Here is a 17,348-nt window from a genome sequence, read left to right as displayed (position 1 = left end):
TCAAGAGCTCTGTGTTCTTATGTTAAATATTTGATGAACACCTATCCCAGAAGTTGTTTTTCTGTTGTTAATGTTTATGCTTATCACATGCTCCATTAAATGAACTTACAAATTTTCCAGCTTTTGTAAAAACATACTCTCTAGTATTTTTGCAATTTCCTGGTTATTTCACTTTCTATTAGTCAGGAAAGTATTTTATATAGTAACAATTTCATTCTTACCTTAAAAACAAGTGAAAATTTTGTTTTTATTTTTCTAGTACCCACTGGAGAAAGGATTTATTTTCCCAACTTTATTGAAATATAATTGACATGTAATGTTGTGTATGTTTAGGGTGTACAATGTGATAATTTTATACAAGTATATATTTTTATTTTTATTTTTTTTAAATATATTTTATTGATATTTTACAGAGAGGAAGGGAGAGGGATAGAAAGTTAGAAACATCGATGAGAGAGAAACATCGATCAGCTGCCTCCTGCACACCTCCTACTGGGGATGTGCCCGCAACCAAGGTACGTGCCCTTGACCGGAATCGAACCTGGGACCTTTCAGTCCGCAGGCTGACACTCTATCCACTGAGCCAAACCGGTTTCGGCACAAGTATATATTTTTAAATAATTACCACAATTAGGTTAGTTAACACCTCTCTCACCTCAAATAATTACCTTTTCTATTTTTGTGGTGAGAACATTTAAGATCCACTCTTTTAGCAATTATAAAGTGTATAATACAGTATTATTCACTCTAGCCACCCTGCTATACATTAGCTCCCCAGAACTTGTTTTAACTAGAAGTTTGTACACTCTGACTAATATTTCCCCATTTTCCCAATACCAAGCCCCTGGTAATCTCCATTTTACTCTATTTCTAAGTTCAGCTGTTTTAGATTCCTCATATAAGTGATGTCATACAGTATTTGCCTTTCTGTGTCTAGCTTATTTCACCTAGCATAATAGCCTAAGGTCCATGCATGTCACAAAGGACAAGAATTCCTTCTTTCTTGTGCCTGAATAGTATTCCATTGTATATATTTTGAGTTATTGTATAATTTTTCCAAAAATCTTTAGAAGTATTCTTGATAGATGCCTCTTTCTTGTGTGAAATATGGACATAACCATGAAAATATATGAAATGAAGCATGGTATCAGCAAGTGGCATAAACATAGCAAATGTTGCCTTGTGAAAATAGCTTTAACAGGGGCTCCTTGTGTGGCCTTGAGCAAGTCATGGGAATACTACTACCTCTGTTTCTCTTCATACAAGGGCAAGAAGCAGTACTCAATTTGTAGGACTATTGGTTATGGATTACTACAAGGATTTTATAAGGTCAAGGTTCATTTAATGCTGAAAGTTATGTTAGATCCATTCAGATTTCTATATACATTCAATTCCCCAAAGAAATGATTCATTCAGCAAACATTTATTAAAATCTATTACTTGTTAGGCACAGGGCTCAGTATTGTGCAGAATACAACATTATGGAAGACATGGTCCATGCCTGACTTCTTAGTATGAAACTGTTTGTGTTATTTGCCATAAACCAGATACAAACTAACTACTAAAAGAGTCCAAGGGGAGAGGCAGGGGCTGGGATTACATACAGCTGTGGTGATTAAAGATGCAATATGTAAGAAGTGCTGTATGAGGTATTCTTTGAAAGAGGATAGGAAGATATTCCAGGCAGTTGGGATACGCTGAACAAAGATAGAGGGGGAAATTGTGATGTGTATTCTGGCTAAAACATAGAGCTTTTGTTGGCAGAAAAGTAGCCTCAAAAGTTAGTGATGAGTTTAAATTTTATTTTGTAGCTTTCAGGAACCTGACAATTTTTTTAAAAAAATTTCATTGCGTTTTTTACAGAGTGGAAGAGAGAGGGATAGAGAGTTAGAAACATCAATGAGAGAGAAACATTGATCAGCTGCCTCTTGCACACCCCCTACCGGGGATGTGCCCGCAACCAAGGTACATGCCCTTGACCAGAATCGAACCTGGGACCCTTCAATCCGCAGGCCGATGCTCTATCCACTGAGCCAAACCGGTTAGGGCAATCTGACAATTTTTAAGTGATGACATTATCAGCCTATGCAAAATGAATTGGTAGAGCAAAAGAGACTGGCAAGAGGGGGACTTCTGAGAAAATTGTTTAAGTATTGAAGATATGAAATAAGAATTTAAATTAGGTGGTGGCAGTGGGAAGGGAAAGACAATGATGGAGTTGAGATACTGGTAAAGTCAATGTAGTTAAGTAAGAGGAGGTTGACATTCTATTCCAGTCTACTGCTATTGTGCTCATCTTTATATCCAATCTGCCTTACTTGTTTCAGTTTCACGTTAGATGCTGTCTTATTTACTGCTGTATCTTTTGTGCCTAGCACATGTAGCACATACTAGGATTTTAGAAATTATTTGTTGAATGAAACATGAGATTAATGAATCATTTTGATAGAGGGAAAATAAATATGGGCTCCCCTGCAAGATGTCCAGTCATCTCTACATCTGCATTTGTACTTCCACTCCAAGTTTAGCTTTTACTTAATTTTAATTGAAATTGTATACTCATTTGCTGACTGTCCTCATTCAAACACATTTTAACCCAGATTTTATGACCTAAACGTTGCTGATTTTTGTAAATTTAATTCTGTTCCTTATAGAAATGTTCTTTGGACAGATGCTGTTGGATACTCTCCAAATGTTGCATTTTGAGTGCTTTTACCCTACATATGGATTTTTTAAAACATTGCTGAGTGGCCATTGTTAAATATTATTTTACAGCAATTAGTATGATAATCTAGTAATATTTAAGCATTATTTTTTGTCTTAAAATGTTTAAAATTAAATTTGACAGCAGATGGCTAGCGTGCAAATCAAGGTATTCTTGGAAGCCTGGTTAGTGCTTATAAGGTCATTTTGAGTCAAGTATAAAGTTATAATCTTCAGAAAAGGGTTTTATGTAAAAGGTAACTACCTAGTCCAATAAAAATATTTTTTAAAGTTTAATTACTAGCTATTGTTCTGAATGCCCAATGAAATTTTCAAGGCCCAGTAAGTTTAGTCATAGAAAGGCAAAGAATAATTCTCATAGACTAATTTCAAAGGCATTAACATTTATAAATAAACTTAACTAGAACCCTCAATAACTAGAAATTAATCCAAATAATCTGCTTTTAAAAAAATGAGAAAATAAGAAATGGGAAAGGAATTTCAAGATGCTGTTTTTAAGTGCCCTCTGGACTTACTAGGTACATCTTGGAGTTCCTGCAATCAGTTCAATCTCATATCTTTTTCATCTTCATCTCCATTTCTGAATAGTGATTTTTGTTTTTCAGAAGAGATGACCTTGAGGCCTAGGGCGCAGTCCTTACTAATCAAGATATGATTCAGCTTTGGGCAACTGACTCTACTTTCAGACACAGGAAAGGTACCTGGAACATTTTAGAAAAATATTTCCATAAAGAAAGGAACTTAAACTTGACTATTGCAGATAATGCTGCAATGAGCATAGGAGTGCATATATTCTTTCAAATTAATGTTTTGGGTTCCTTCAGATATATTCCCATCAGAAGATGAGTGTATATAAAAGCTGTTGTACAATTATACAATGGAGTACTAGTTGGCCCTAAAAAAGAAGGAAAATCTTACCTTTTGCGACAGCGTGGATGGACCTGGAGAGTATTATGCTAAGTGAAATATTTCAGTCAGAGTAAGATAAGTATCACATGATCTCACTCATTTGTGGAATCTAATGAATAAAATAAACTAACAAACAAAATAGAAACAGACTCATAGAGAGAACAGACTGACAACTCTCAGAGGGGAGGGGGTTTGGAGACTGGGTGAAAAAGGTGAAGGGACTAAGGAAAAAAAACAACACTCAAACACAGACAACAGTATGGTGATTACCAGAGGAAAAGGGGGGTGGGCCAGATAGAAGAGGATAAAGAGGGATAAATGGTGATGCAAAGAGACTTCACTTTAGGTGGTGAACACACAGTGCAATATACAGATAATATAGAATTGTACATTTGAAACATATAATTTTATTAACCAATGTACCCCAATACATTCATTAAAAATTTAAAAAGAAACAAAATTATTTGAATATTTAGCAGCATTTAACTGATGCCATTAATATTTTTCTTTATTAAGGTATTACATGTGTCCTTATCCCCCCACATTGCCTCCCCTTCAGCTCCCCGCTCATGCCTTCACCCCCCTGTTGTCTGTGTCCATTGGTTATGCTTATATGCATGCATACAAGTCCTTTGCTTGATCTCTCCCCCTTACCCCTACCCTCTGCCTTCCCTCTGAGGTTTGATGGTCTGATTGATGCTTCTCTATCTCTGGATCTGTTTTTGTTCATCACTTTATGTTGTTCATTATATTCCACAAATGAGTGAGATCATGTGATATTTATCTTTCTCATACTGACGTATTTCGCTTAGCATAATGCTCTCCAGTTCCGTCCATGCTGTTGCAAATGGTAGGAGTTTCTTCCTTTTTACAGCAGCATAGTATTCCATTGTGTAGATGTACCACAGATTTTTAATCCACTCATCTGCTGATGGGCATTTAGGCTGTTTCCAAATCTTAGCTATGGTAAATTGTGCTGCTATGAACATAGGGGTGCATACTAGTATATCCTTTCTGACTGGTGTTTCTAATTTATTGGGATATATTCCTAGAAGTGGGATTACTGGGTCAAATGGGAGTTCCATTTTTAGGTTGTTGTTGTTTTTTTTGGTTGTTTTTTTTTTGTTTGTTTGTTTGTTTTGAGAAAACTCCATACTGTTCTCCACAGTGGCTGCACCACTTTGCATTCCCAGCAGAAGTGCATAAGGGTTCCTTTTTCTCCGCATCCTCGCCAGCACTTGTCATTTTTTGATTTACTGATGATAGCCATTCTGAGAGGTGTGAGATGGTACCTCATTGTCATTTTGATTTGCATCTCTCTGATGATCAGTGACTTTGAGCATGTTTTCATATGCCTCTTGGCCTTCTGTATGCCCTCTTTCGAAAAGTGTCTATTTAGGTCCTTTGTCCATTTTTTGATTGGGTTGTTTATCTTTCTTTTGTTAAGTTGTATGAGTTCCCTGTAAATGTTGGAGATTAAGCCCTTATCAGAGATAACATTGGCAAATATGTTCTCCCATGCAGTGGGCTTTCTTATTGTTCTATTGATGGTTTCTTTTGCTGTGCAGAAGCTGTGATGATGATGATGATGATGATGATGATGATGATGATGTCATTAATATTTTTAATCAGGAGCGTATGTTTAATAGGCTACTGACAGCTAAAACTGAAGCAAGACTCTCTCACTTTTCCCAAATTTTAAAGACCTCACTCGAATGGCACATGACATTTACTCCATCTTTGAAGTATTAGTGATAAAACATACAATTTTCCTACTATAAAAACATAAGAAAAAAATGACATTACTTCTAAGTCAGAGATTGTAGAGAAAAAGGAAAGAAAGACAGAAAGAGAGGAGAGAAAACCAAAAGAAAGCCAGAAAGAAAGGAAAGGAAAGGAAAGGAAAGGAAAGGAAAGGAAAGGAAAGGAAAGGAAAGGAAAGGAAAGGAGGAAGGAGAGAGAGAGAGAGAGAGAGAGAGAGAGAGAGAGAGAGAGAGAGAGAGAGAGAGAGAGAGAGAGAAGAGAGAAAGGAAGGGAGGGAGGGAGGAGAGAGAGAGGAAGGAAGGAAGGAAGGAAGGAAGGAAGGAAGGAAGGAAGGAAGGAAGGGAGGAAGGAAGGAAGGAAGGAAGTTTGGAAACACCTATTGAGAAAGTTTTTCATTTTGAAATACTTCAGCTCCAATAATAATGTATTTGAAATGAAACCAGAATGAAGGAGTAATGAATAAAATAATGTACTAATGAAAAGGGGGTGTTAAAGAAAGTAAGATTCCCCAGAGAGAGAATTATTTAAGCCATTTTTATCACACATTTTCCACTATAAACTCCTCATCTCTTCTTGAAGTGAAAATAAAGATCTGTGATTAATTATGGCTCAGAGATATATCATTGTTCCTATCAAACTTGCTCCTCCTCCTCAATAGCACCATTAAATGTACCCCTCGTCATTTTTTATTTCTACCCCATGGTTTTTCTTTGATTTCTGTCCATACTAGTAGGGCAAGTGCTAAAGCCCCTTCCAGCAACATTCTTCATGTCTCTGCAATTGCAAGAGAGATAAGATAGGTAAACTCCTTGTGGGCAAGCTCCATATCCTGTTCTTCTTTATGTCTTCCATAGTATCAGTAGTCATTTCATAAAAGGGTAATATGCTAATTAGACTGGGTTAACCGGCCATCTTCCGATGTCCAACTTCCTTCTGCACAAAGCCATGGTGTTGGGAGCTGAGGCAGAGGCAGTTAGGGGCAATCAGGCTGGCAGGGGAGAGCAGTTAGGGGCAAGATCAGGCTGGCAGGGGAGGGCAGTTGGGGATGAGATCAGGTCAGCAGGGGAGGGCAGTTGGGGGCGAACTGGCCTGCAGGGGAGGGCAGTTGGGGGCATTAGGCAGGCAGGCAGGTGAGTGGTTAGGAGCCAGTGGTCCTGAATTGCAAGAGGGATCCCAGATTGGAGAGGGTGCAGGCCGGGTTGACACCCCCCGCCCCCGTGCATGAATTTCATGCACTGGGCCTCTAGTCCTATATAATAAAAGGCTGATATGCAAATCAACCAAATGGCGGAACAACTGGTTGCTATGACACGCACTGACAACCAGGGGCCAGACCTCAACACAGGAGCTGCCCCATGGTGATCAATGCACTCCCACAGGGGGAGCGTTGCTCAGCCAGAAGCTGGGCTCATGACTGGCGAGTGCAGCGGCAGTGACAGGGGCCTCTCCCACCTCCACGGCAGCACTAAGGACGTCTGACTGCCGGCTTAGGCCCATTCCCCATGGGGAGAGGGCCTAAGCCATCAGACGGACATCCCCCGAGGGCTCCTGAACTGCGAGAGGGCACAGGCCGGGGTGAGGGACCCCCCCACCCCCCGAGTGCACAATTTTTGTGCACTGGGCCTCTAGTTAACCAATATGCTTTCTTTTATCAGGCAGTAAGAACAATGCAATTTAATACTATGGTTGCTAGAAATCTCAGAGCTAAATTTCCTGCCCAGCTGAAGCAATTCACCTTAGTCTAAATTTTTTATTGTATTTTTTATATATTTGTTGCTGTTGTCCTGCCTTTACCATTATATATCACTCTTACTATTCAGGTTTATGAAAATGATCTTCTTGAAAAGGCATCTTTATTATAAGTTATTTTGAGCTCTTCTGGAAGAATGTAGTTGCATAACTAGTGAGAGAGCAAGCGAGCAAGGGAAGGAGATAATTCTGTTTCTGAATTTATTTGAAGCTTATTAAGCTGAATTGTGGTGTGTTTTTTTTTTTTCATTTTGCTGTGTAATTGTATTGCAGGTATTTCAGTAATGCAAGCTGGGGGCTTTGGTGTTTATAGGCTTCAGCGATACTCAGAAGTAAACAAGTGCTGCTGAGACTACTCTTAATACATAAACAAAATAATAATGAATTTTGATCTTCTTATATTTAATTGTTTTCTTTACAATTAAAAGTACATAGTGATGTATGAAATGTGTTGTTTTCTTATTGCATCCCTGCAGGGTACAACTGATGAACTTTGGATTCAGTGCTAGCTTTGAGGTCTGGGAATCTATCGATACTTCAGCTTCTGTTTGTCCATGCTGAAATGCCATGATCTGCACTATGTTGTTTGCTTAGTTGATGTGAAAAGCAACATCAGAAAAACAACATCATTTTCCTCTTAGCTTGTCTTTTTCCAGATATTATTTTGGAGAATGAGGAGAAGGGGTAATGCTTACAATTGAGTATGGTTTCTGCAGTGAGTAAAATTATTAATTTATTGGAAAATTGAGGAGACTTTACTACAAAATATTTTATCTGCTTAAATTTGGGCATATAGCAATCATTTAGAAAAACACTCTGGGGAAGTTTATAGAGTAAATATAAGCAACATGTCTTACAAAGCTCTTATACATTTAACTTTATAACTAATACCACTCACTAGTTTGTAAACAGAAAATGAATGTTTTTGAAGAATAATAGAATAGAGTTTTGAGAAGCCCTGTCCTTTTTTTTTTTTTGCATGACTTGAATTGGCCTTATTTTATACTAGTGTCCCGGTGCATGGATTTGTGCACATTCAAAGGAAATTAATTAGAAGAAATATTTCAATATCACTATTCACCTTTTCTCTATAATAGAAGTGTCAACCAAATTCACAATCGACAATGACAGATCAAAGCACACACCTGCAATTGATGCTAGTGAGAGCTTTATATGTAAGGTGCATGTGTGTGTCAACTTAGCCTTTTATATATATAGAATGAACTTCCTTATTTAGACCTGCTTTCTGATGTTGTTAAACTTTTTCCACCCCATGGAAGCACCCCAACTTCTCTTTCAGATAATTGTCAGCAACACAGCAGTAAATATCAACACGAAGCAGATTATTATTGTAGATCACGCAGGGGGAACAAAGGGTAAAATATTTAACTGTAGCTGTGTTTGACTATATCCTGTGCAATGAGAAAACCTGAAGTCATTTTCAAGGTCCACCATTTCTTCTTTTTAGTCAGGTCAAGTTTCTAAGCTTTCTAAATCTCCATTTTCCAGCTAATGAAAAGAAAATAAGATCCCACTGAGTCTCCTATCTACCTACTCCAGGACTTCTGTGAGGATCACATGATATGACGCATGTGAAAATGCTTCACAGACATTTGGTTAAAGTGTAAACTGTTTCCACCAGTCTGAAAAGCAAGTTGTGTTCCTGGGCTGAAGAAACTCCAAGGAGGCTAGTCACTAGGGAGAGGAAGCCAGACATTGCTACGTGACATCATTACCCGGTGCCCACAGTGGCCGTTTCTGGGCTGGGCTGGGCTGTGGGCTGCATTTTGTGCCATGGGGTCTTGGTAGCATTGGCTGTTGGCTGCGATTTGGTAGGCTGTCACTCCAGGGTGGTGGTGGGGCCTGTGTCCCACTTAGGGGAAGCCAAATGTTGGTTTGTTGGCACCAGGTCCGTGGTGTGTGTCATGGCAGCTCCTGAATTGAGTGTCTGCCCCCTGGTGGTCAGTGCATGTCATAGCTACCGGTTGGAGGGACACTTAGCCATATATATATGACTGCTAACATCATTACTGAGATCGGAGATGTGGAATTAAGATATCAAAGAAACTTAACGTTTGGATTATCAGTAACATAAGAACATGCTTAATAAATAGCTAAATCCATTGTTGGATAGGACAGTATTCCCATAGAGCAGAGGTTCTCAAAATAGTTAGCAGACTAGCAGCACCAGCTCTATCTGGGAACTTGTTAGAAATGTCAATTCTCAGGTCCCACCCTAGAACATCTGAATCAGAAACTCTGGGGGTGGGTCTGAGAGTCTGTCTTAAGAAGCCTTCATGGTGATTCTGAAGAACAATAAAGTTTGAAAATCATTGATTTAGAGAAAACCATGCCTATCCAGGAGAATATCAACAAAGAGGATATTTCTCAGTTTCAGAATTCTCAGCAGTCGGTCCCTCAATGCTTCTTTCTTCCTTTTCCTCACTTTTCAAATGGCCTTATTCTTGGGTTATTGTCTATGTTCTGATATGGTAGAAAGAAGGTTGTTATGTTTCTCCCCTCAAGGAATACCACCATGCTTATTAGCTAATATGGCTTAATTACAGATAAGGCTCTGAAACATACTGCACAAATGACAGCAGTTTAATTCTTTTTAACCCAATATTTATCAAAATTCTTTGACCACAGAACCCTATTTTTGTCGAGCATATAGAAACTTCTCATAGAACATTACATTACAGATAGTTGGGCAAAATAACATCAGTGTCCAAATGTATGAAACAAGCAAACAAAAATCTTCCTATTATAACCCTTTGGAGACATTAATAACCCAAGAGCTCTATTGTAGGTGTTCTAAGCTGCTACAAGTGGACTTTCATAATTTTATATGCAGCAAGTGTGGGCACATAAAAGTGTGTGTGTATATGTGTATATGTATTATATTTATTAGTTCTAATGTATATATTTATAATATGTGTTATATATTAGTTTTTAACAATAGAAATATGTGTATGTCCATATATATCACATATTCAAACATGTTTCACACTTATATGAGTCAAAATTGGCTTCTAAGAGGTTGGCATAATGAGATAAAAATTAAAAAAGGAAAAATTAGTTCAAAAACTTATAAACCGCCCTAGCTGGTTTGGCTCAGTAGATAGAGCGTCAGCCTGCGGACTCAAGGGTCCCAGGTTTGATTCCGGTCAAAGGCATGTACCTTGGTTGCGGGCACATACTCAGTAGGGAGTGTGCAGGAGGCAGCTGATCGATGTTTCTCTCTCATTGATGTTTCTAACTCTCTATGCCTCTCCCTTCCTCTCTGTAAAAAAATCAATAAAATATATTAAAAAAATAAAAATAAAAAACACTTATAAACCATTTTATAATGAAGTTCAATTTTAATATTTCACCAATTTATATAAATAATATTTAAAATTCCTTCACTATAATTAATTACTTGTTAGTATTTTAAGCACCATTAACATCTTCTCTTATTGTTTATTATTTGTTTTACTTTATCCTCCTAATTTACCAGGAAAAATGACTTGCCCGATTTCTTTTTATCATTTGAATGTTGTAAATAAAATATAACAGCAGTTTGGCAAAGTAAAACATTTAAAATGTACCAACCAAAAAGTGTGTTGCTCCAAACCTTTTCATAAAATAGAAATTACTTTAAATGTTTAGTCATTATGTTTCTAAAGTGAATTTTCATTATGAGAGACCTTAAAGTAAGAAGCTTGTGATGGTAGACATGTGTCTCTTGATTAGATAAACGGATCTCCCTAAGTAAGCACTGGCTTATTGCCAGTTGAAAAGGGAGCAATAATTCTTTTATCTTTTCAGTTATTTGCAAGGATAAGATTAAAGCCTGAATCGGCTTCTTTATCCTCTGCTATTTCACCTATCATATCACTGAGCTGTGGGAGCAACAACTGTTTAACAATATCCAGTTCTAAGAAGAGAAGTGTCCTTGGCTCTTTAACATTGTATATAAGTTCCCTCTCTAGGCACATGATAATTTACATTACTCACAATATCAAGAATTTCTCATATATAATGCATTACTTTTGTGGAGAGGTAAAGTGGTAAAACATAGTTTATAATCTGACATGTTTTAATACTTAATTCATAGCAACAATTTTAGTTCTTTTTAAAAGAATTAATAAATAGAAATAAGTATAATACTTTTTATATTTTGTACTGATTTTATTTTCTAAACATACTAAATCTCCCTTTTTATTTTTCAAAGTACCTCTGAAATATTTAGTGGCCGAAATTATTCCTAGAAAAACTGATGAACAGAATTGGAAAATAACTTAGCCATGATCTAAAAGTAATCAGAATCCAGGGCTCTTAAATCCCAGTCTAGCACTCTTTCTAATAAAATCCTGAAATCATATTAAAATTTAGACTTATTCCCACTTTGTCTAGGAACAAATGCATGAGAAGTCAAAGGATGAATAGCCTGTAACCTGATTGTAAACAGTTGATTCATTTCAACACTGGATTTGTTATTATTGTTATTTTCCCTATCATATTGTCTTTAAAACTATAAGTTCACTTTTGAGTCCTACATGCCCAATTGTCCAGTCACTTATAAAATTCAGGTTCCCAACTATCTTCAGCAAGTATCTATGACACTTTGTTTTTAAACAGCTGTGGGAAAACCTGAATGATGTTATATTGAATAGAATTGATGTGTTTATATTATTAAAGTGTTTACCTGATGTATCAGGTATTAGTTTGTATTTGAAGTCTTTAGATTTATATACTTACCTCCAAATAAATTTGAAATATAGAAAAGAAACTGAACATAACTCTTGTTCATATCCTACTTTTTTAAGTACTGAAAAAGTCAAACCCTAGTTCCCAGGCCTGCAAATCATCACCCTACTTTGCACCATCTCAAAGTATGTACATTCTCTGGTCATTTAAATCAAATCACTACTACTGAGCTTTTGTCGTGTAGTCTTTTGTGAGGTGGTGTGTATAGTATATGTGAATTCTTATTTGCCTGTGCTCTTAGTGGAATGAAATGCTTGAGAACAACACTCCTTACTATTATGTGATACAGTTCATTTTTTTTCATTGTTTTTCTCTCTGCTTTGTGACTGTGTGAAGCTACAGCACTCAAGACATTTGAGGTCTGAGTAAATCTGCTTCCAAATGGCACTACTGTTTTTAAGAGTCTTCTTTTAGCATGGTAATGAGAATCACAAAATGTACACAACCAACTATTTCAATGAGCTCCACTTCCATCTGTTCTCTGTCTATCAGGTGTTGCTGGACTGTTCTTTTTTCAGGTCATGGTTGTTTGTGTATCAACTCTCGTAACCCAACTCCTGATAATATGACAATGCTTTTCCCAAACCAACTGGCAAAATTCTATTGTGCCAACAGTTAATAAAAAGCTGAGCTAAGAGAGGACAGGTTTGTACTAATTGTTCTGCTTCGGTAAGGATGAAAGTCTTAATACATATAAAACACTTCGAACAGTGCCCGGCACATGGTAAATACACAATAAAATTACCTGTAATTATTCAGGTGTACGTGCTGTAAAAAACAAAGGACATTCAGTTCCCTTGTCTTACTCGTTCTCAAGTCACCCAAGATCACTAGATACTTAACAAAACATCTCATTTTCCATAAATGTATCTTAAATAGCTTCTGGACATGCCTAACAGCCAGTTAATGTGAAATAATCTTAGAAGGAAACTAGTGGCCCATACAGTAGAAATATTTGAACTAGCTCATTCCTCAGTTTAATTAATGTCAAAGTATTGTGCGGTAATTGTATACTGGTTAGGAATGTGAGTTCCAGATCCAGAGCACCTCAGTTCCAATCCTCCTCTGTTACATTAGATCTGTCAGTTTGCGTGTGTTTCTTTAATTCTCTGTGTCTCAGTTCCTCAGTAAAACACTGACCACCTAAGGTTGTTTATTGTGAAAATTAAATGAGTTAATGCAAATAAGGCACTTTGAACAGTGTCTAGCACATGATAAACACATAATAAAGTCAGTTGCTATTATTCAAGTGGCTGTGGTGTGAAAAAAAGGGGGAAACTATTTCACAAAGTTCTATAAGGCCCTTAAAGGGGTTTTGTCATTATGACTACTTTTAAGATAATAATGGAAAATATAATTTTATGGAGGCCTCAACCTGGTCTTTAAATATGTGTCAACAATTGTCACATGCTAAGTACATGTGCTAAAACTGTATATATAATTATTCTCCAGCACACTCATAAATGGTAAGAATTAGTTCACTTCTAAAGGTCATTTGACCTTATATACTAGAGTCTAGTATATAAAGTCAATGTAAAACACGAAACAAAATAAAACCAATTACATTCTCCAGTTATATTTAGTAGAAAAATAACTGGAAAAGATTGGCACAGTGATGTTTTATACTACCTAGTTTATTTCACTGTGTCACTTTATAAACTACTGGAGGACCGGTGCACAAATTTGTGCACCAGTGGGGTCCCTCTGCCTGGCCTGTGGGATCAGGCCGAAACCGGCTCTCTGACATCCCCCGAGGGGTCCCGGATTGCGAGAGGGTGCAGGCCAGGCCGAGGGACCCAATCAGTGCACGATCCAGGGCTGGTGAAGGACACAGGAGGTTGGCCGGCCAGGGAGGGACTGTGGGAGGGCTCCAGGATGTGTCCAGCCCGTCTTGCTCAGTCCCAATCAGCTGGACCCCAGCAGCAAGCTAACCTACCAGTCGGAGCGTCTGCCCCCTGGTGGTCAGTGCACATCATAGCTACTGGTCAAGCGGTTGACTGTCTGCCCCCTGGTGGTCAGTGCATGCCATAGTGAGCGGTTGAGCAGCCTTAGCATATCATTAGCATATTACGCTTTGATTGGTTGAAAGGCAGACTGGCCAATTGGCTGACTGGACACTTAGCATATTAGGCTTTTATTATATAGGATTTTTTTCTAGAATTAAATTTTATTTGCCTTATATAAGAGACATAAACTGGACACATTTTATTTTTCAAAAAGACGTTTTCTGAAATTTCCTAATTTTCAGGGAGGGCAAATGAAGCTAGAATAAATCTGTTTTATTTTATTTTTTCCTCACTAAAATAAGGAGTCTACAAATCAAAAGACACCTACTAGACTATCACTATGACCCTTGAAACCTTTTTTGGTTAATATAGAAGGTATATGTTTTCAAAAAACACTACATCTCTACAAGTGCACTATTCTCCCAATAACTCTTATTCCAAACTGTTGAAACTGACTTGAGGAGTTCAAATGGACAGATTTTAAAATTACTAATTAACTTTTTTCCTGTTCTTTGCTTTGCTTTATTTTTTTCCTTGTTTTAGATTTGGAGATAGACATTCTCTAGTAGAGATCATATTTCATATTCTTCTCTGTAAAGATATGAGACTTTATGGTTGAGGGATTGATTTATTTTAAAACATAAAACCTCCACTTATCATTTTATCTTCTTTAAACTAACCCCATTTCTAGTCACATTGTTTGTGGATAGCCTTGTTTAGGTTCTTTAAATACCAGGAACAGTTTCATCATCATCAAATATTAACTTCTCACTGAAAGCAGGTGAGCTTAACAAGGTTACTATATTTACTAACTTAGACTGGGACAGGATAATTTTAAAATACATATATTTTTAAAAGTAATCTCAGTGCTTTTATCTAGAACTCTGTCAGTTCTGTTCAAATCCCTGAAACACATTCTGGATGAAACTTAATATACTTGGTAGATATTCAGGCCAGGCAGAATAAATCTTTATTTTTAAAAGAAAAAGAATTTGTATCAGTAAATTGCTCTTCTTATGTCTGGAGAACAAAACAAACAGTAAGTTGGCCTAATTTTCAGATGCTTTTAAAAAGACTCCCTGGGCTAAAAACATCACTTCACTTTATTTAAATACACAATGCATTTGGAGTTTTGAGCTTTTTTTTGGGGGGGGGGGGCGGGGGGAGTTAGGGGTAGTTGTCTGATACTCTAAAATGCCTACACTTTTAATAACAAATTAGCACAAAGGTTTCAGTAAGACTTTTGGTAATAAAAATATATTATCATTAACAAAATGTAGATGTAGTCTGTGCATCAAATTATTTTAATAGCAGTCCATATATCAAGTAAAACTTTATGCTTAAAAATTGTATATTTAGTGTTGGGTAGGAATATGAGGAAAATGCTTATTTTAAAGTGGATAAATTTTGCTCTATTTGGGGTTTGAAACATGATTTCACACTTATGAATTTAACCAGATCCTGTAAACAGCCATTTTGATATCATGCTTTTAAATTTCTTTATCTGAAAGAAGATTTATGTTTAGCAAAGGAGGGGCTGATTTTCATCTTTGTGCCTCTAATTTAAAAATGCAGAGGTAAATCAATAACTATATCTGCCCTTTATATAACCTCTGGGTGGAGGGTTACGTGTCTGGCTATAGAGTTGTAATTATTTAATTTATTCTTAGCAGCATACTGAGCTCTGCAAAGATAAATTGTTTAAATCTGAAAAATAATCAGTGCCTTTCTCACCTTATACCCTCCTCCTTATATGTTTGCAAGATATTTGTCTAAATTTAATTCTTCTTTGTAACTTTATTTTTATAGACAGGAAATTTAATTTTGCCAAGTGGAAACCCCAAGGTTTAAGATGAGTGCAAAGCTAAGACCCTTAGGAATTGAGGGGGTTGCCAAATACGTTACTTCCCAAGTTTTAATACAGTTAGAACTCACTTGAGACCCTTAAGACATGGAAAACCTAAGCTAACTGGCATGGGTTCAAGGGACAGAAGTTATACTGTAGGAAATCCAGTTAGACAGATAAGACTCAAAGTTGTAACTTCAGAAGTTGCATAAGAAACATTCAAATAAAAGAAGAAAGCTCCAGCAGTCATATGGAAATAACTGACAAAACTTACAGCTTTGGCAAGGGGTGTTGGGAAGATAATTGTGGGATCTGTCTTTGTAGCAATCATAGGCAAAATCTCCATTTTGTTAGCTTTGGGGAAATCAAGTAGGCAAATCTTTGAATAACATCGTTTTCTTACAAAGTTGATGGGTGCGGGGGGCGGGAGTGGGGGGGACTGATTCCTGGCCAGCGCCACTATCTCTGTGGAGTTAGCATGTTTTCCCCATGTCTGCGTGACTATTCTTTGGGTCCTCTGGTTTCCTTCACATCCCAAAGATGTGCATGCGAGGTGAATTGGGGAAATTGGGGTATCTAAATTGTCCCAGTCTGAGTGAGTGGAGGGTGTTAGTGCCCCTGTGATAGAAGGGTGTCCTGTCCAGGGTGAGTCCCACCTTGTGCCCAGAGCTTCTGGGAGAGGATCTGGCCACCCATGACCTTGAACTAAAATAAGTGGGCTAGAAAAGAATTCTCTTACTTGTTTTGATTCATCTTTCTTATATGTATGTATAGCCCCATTTATTTCCATGTTTAGTATTAGAAGTGTTTTGGGGTTTTTATTTAGAAGTTTGGTGATGTGTTGTTGTTGGTTTTTTTTGTGACCAGAAATATGCCGTAGGAACTGAACTCTTGTTTATAAATTAGCCTCTGGTAAAATTGGTTTCCTTATACGTCATTTCACTTAAAGATTCGGTTTCCAAGAATCTATTGACAATGTTAAGTGAGAACTTACTGTATAAGCAAAAATATTAAGTGTCATTTCAAAGGGAGATCCAGTTCTTTGGAGTTCACTATATTTTCTTATTTAGGAGAGAAAGAGAAATGAAAAATATGACGGAAAACTAACTTGACTCATAAAATGCCACAGGATTTGGTATGGGTTTGAGTAGGAGGGAATTTAATTAGATCAGTATTTTTATGAAGATACTCTAATGAGATATGTTAAAAGGTATTAAAAATAGGGATGGGTATCTCAGTTGGAGTGTCATCCCATACACCAAAAGATTGTATGTTCGATTCCTGGTCAGGTCACATACCTAGGTTGCGGGTTCAAACCTGTTCAGGGAGCATACAGGAGGCAACCGACTGATGTTTCTCTCTCACATCAATGTTTCTCCCTTCCTCTCTCTCTCTAAAATCAATAAATCCCTTAGTGAAGATAAAAGAAGAAAAGAGGGGTGGTTTATGTGATTCAACTACGTTGGGAAATGCTGAGTTAACAAAAGTAAGCAGGTTTCTTTATTGTAGGACATATGAGAGAGAACCTTTACTATGCTCTGGTGTGTTATCAGACTACAAGAGAGTAATATAGTTTGCCATTTCTTATAAGTATTTAA

General features: G+C 37.0%; 1 protein-coding gene across 1 annotated transcript in view; it reads left to right on the top strand.

The window, feature by feature from the left end:
• MBNL3 (muscleblind like splicing regulator 3) overlaps positions 1-17,348 on the top strand; it is a 66,682-nt gene that overhangs the window by 12,757 nt on the left and 36,577 nt on the right. The gene's annotated exons all lie outside the window — the stretch shown is intronic.

The sequence above is a fragment of the Plecotus auritus genome (genome assembly GCF_963455305.1).
Source record: "Plecotus auritus genome assembly, chromosome: X".
Classification (NCBI taxonomy): domain Eukaryota; kingdom Metazoa; phylum Chordata; class Mammalia; order Chiroptera; family Vespertilionidae; genus Plecotus; species Plecotus auritus.
Note: the sequence above shows the minus strand (reverse complement) of the source record. Positions and strands in the feature narration are given on the sequence as shown.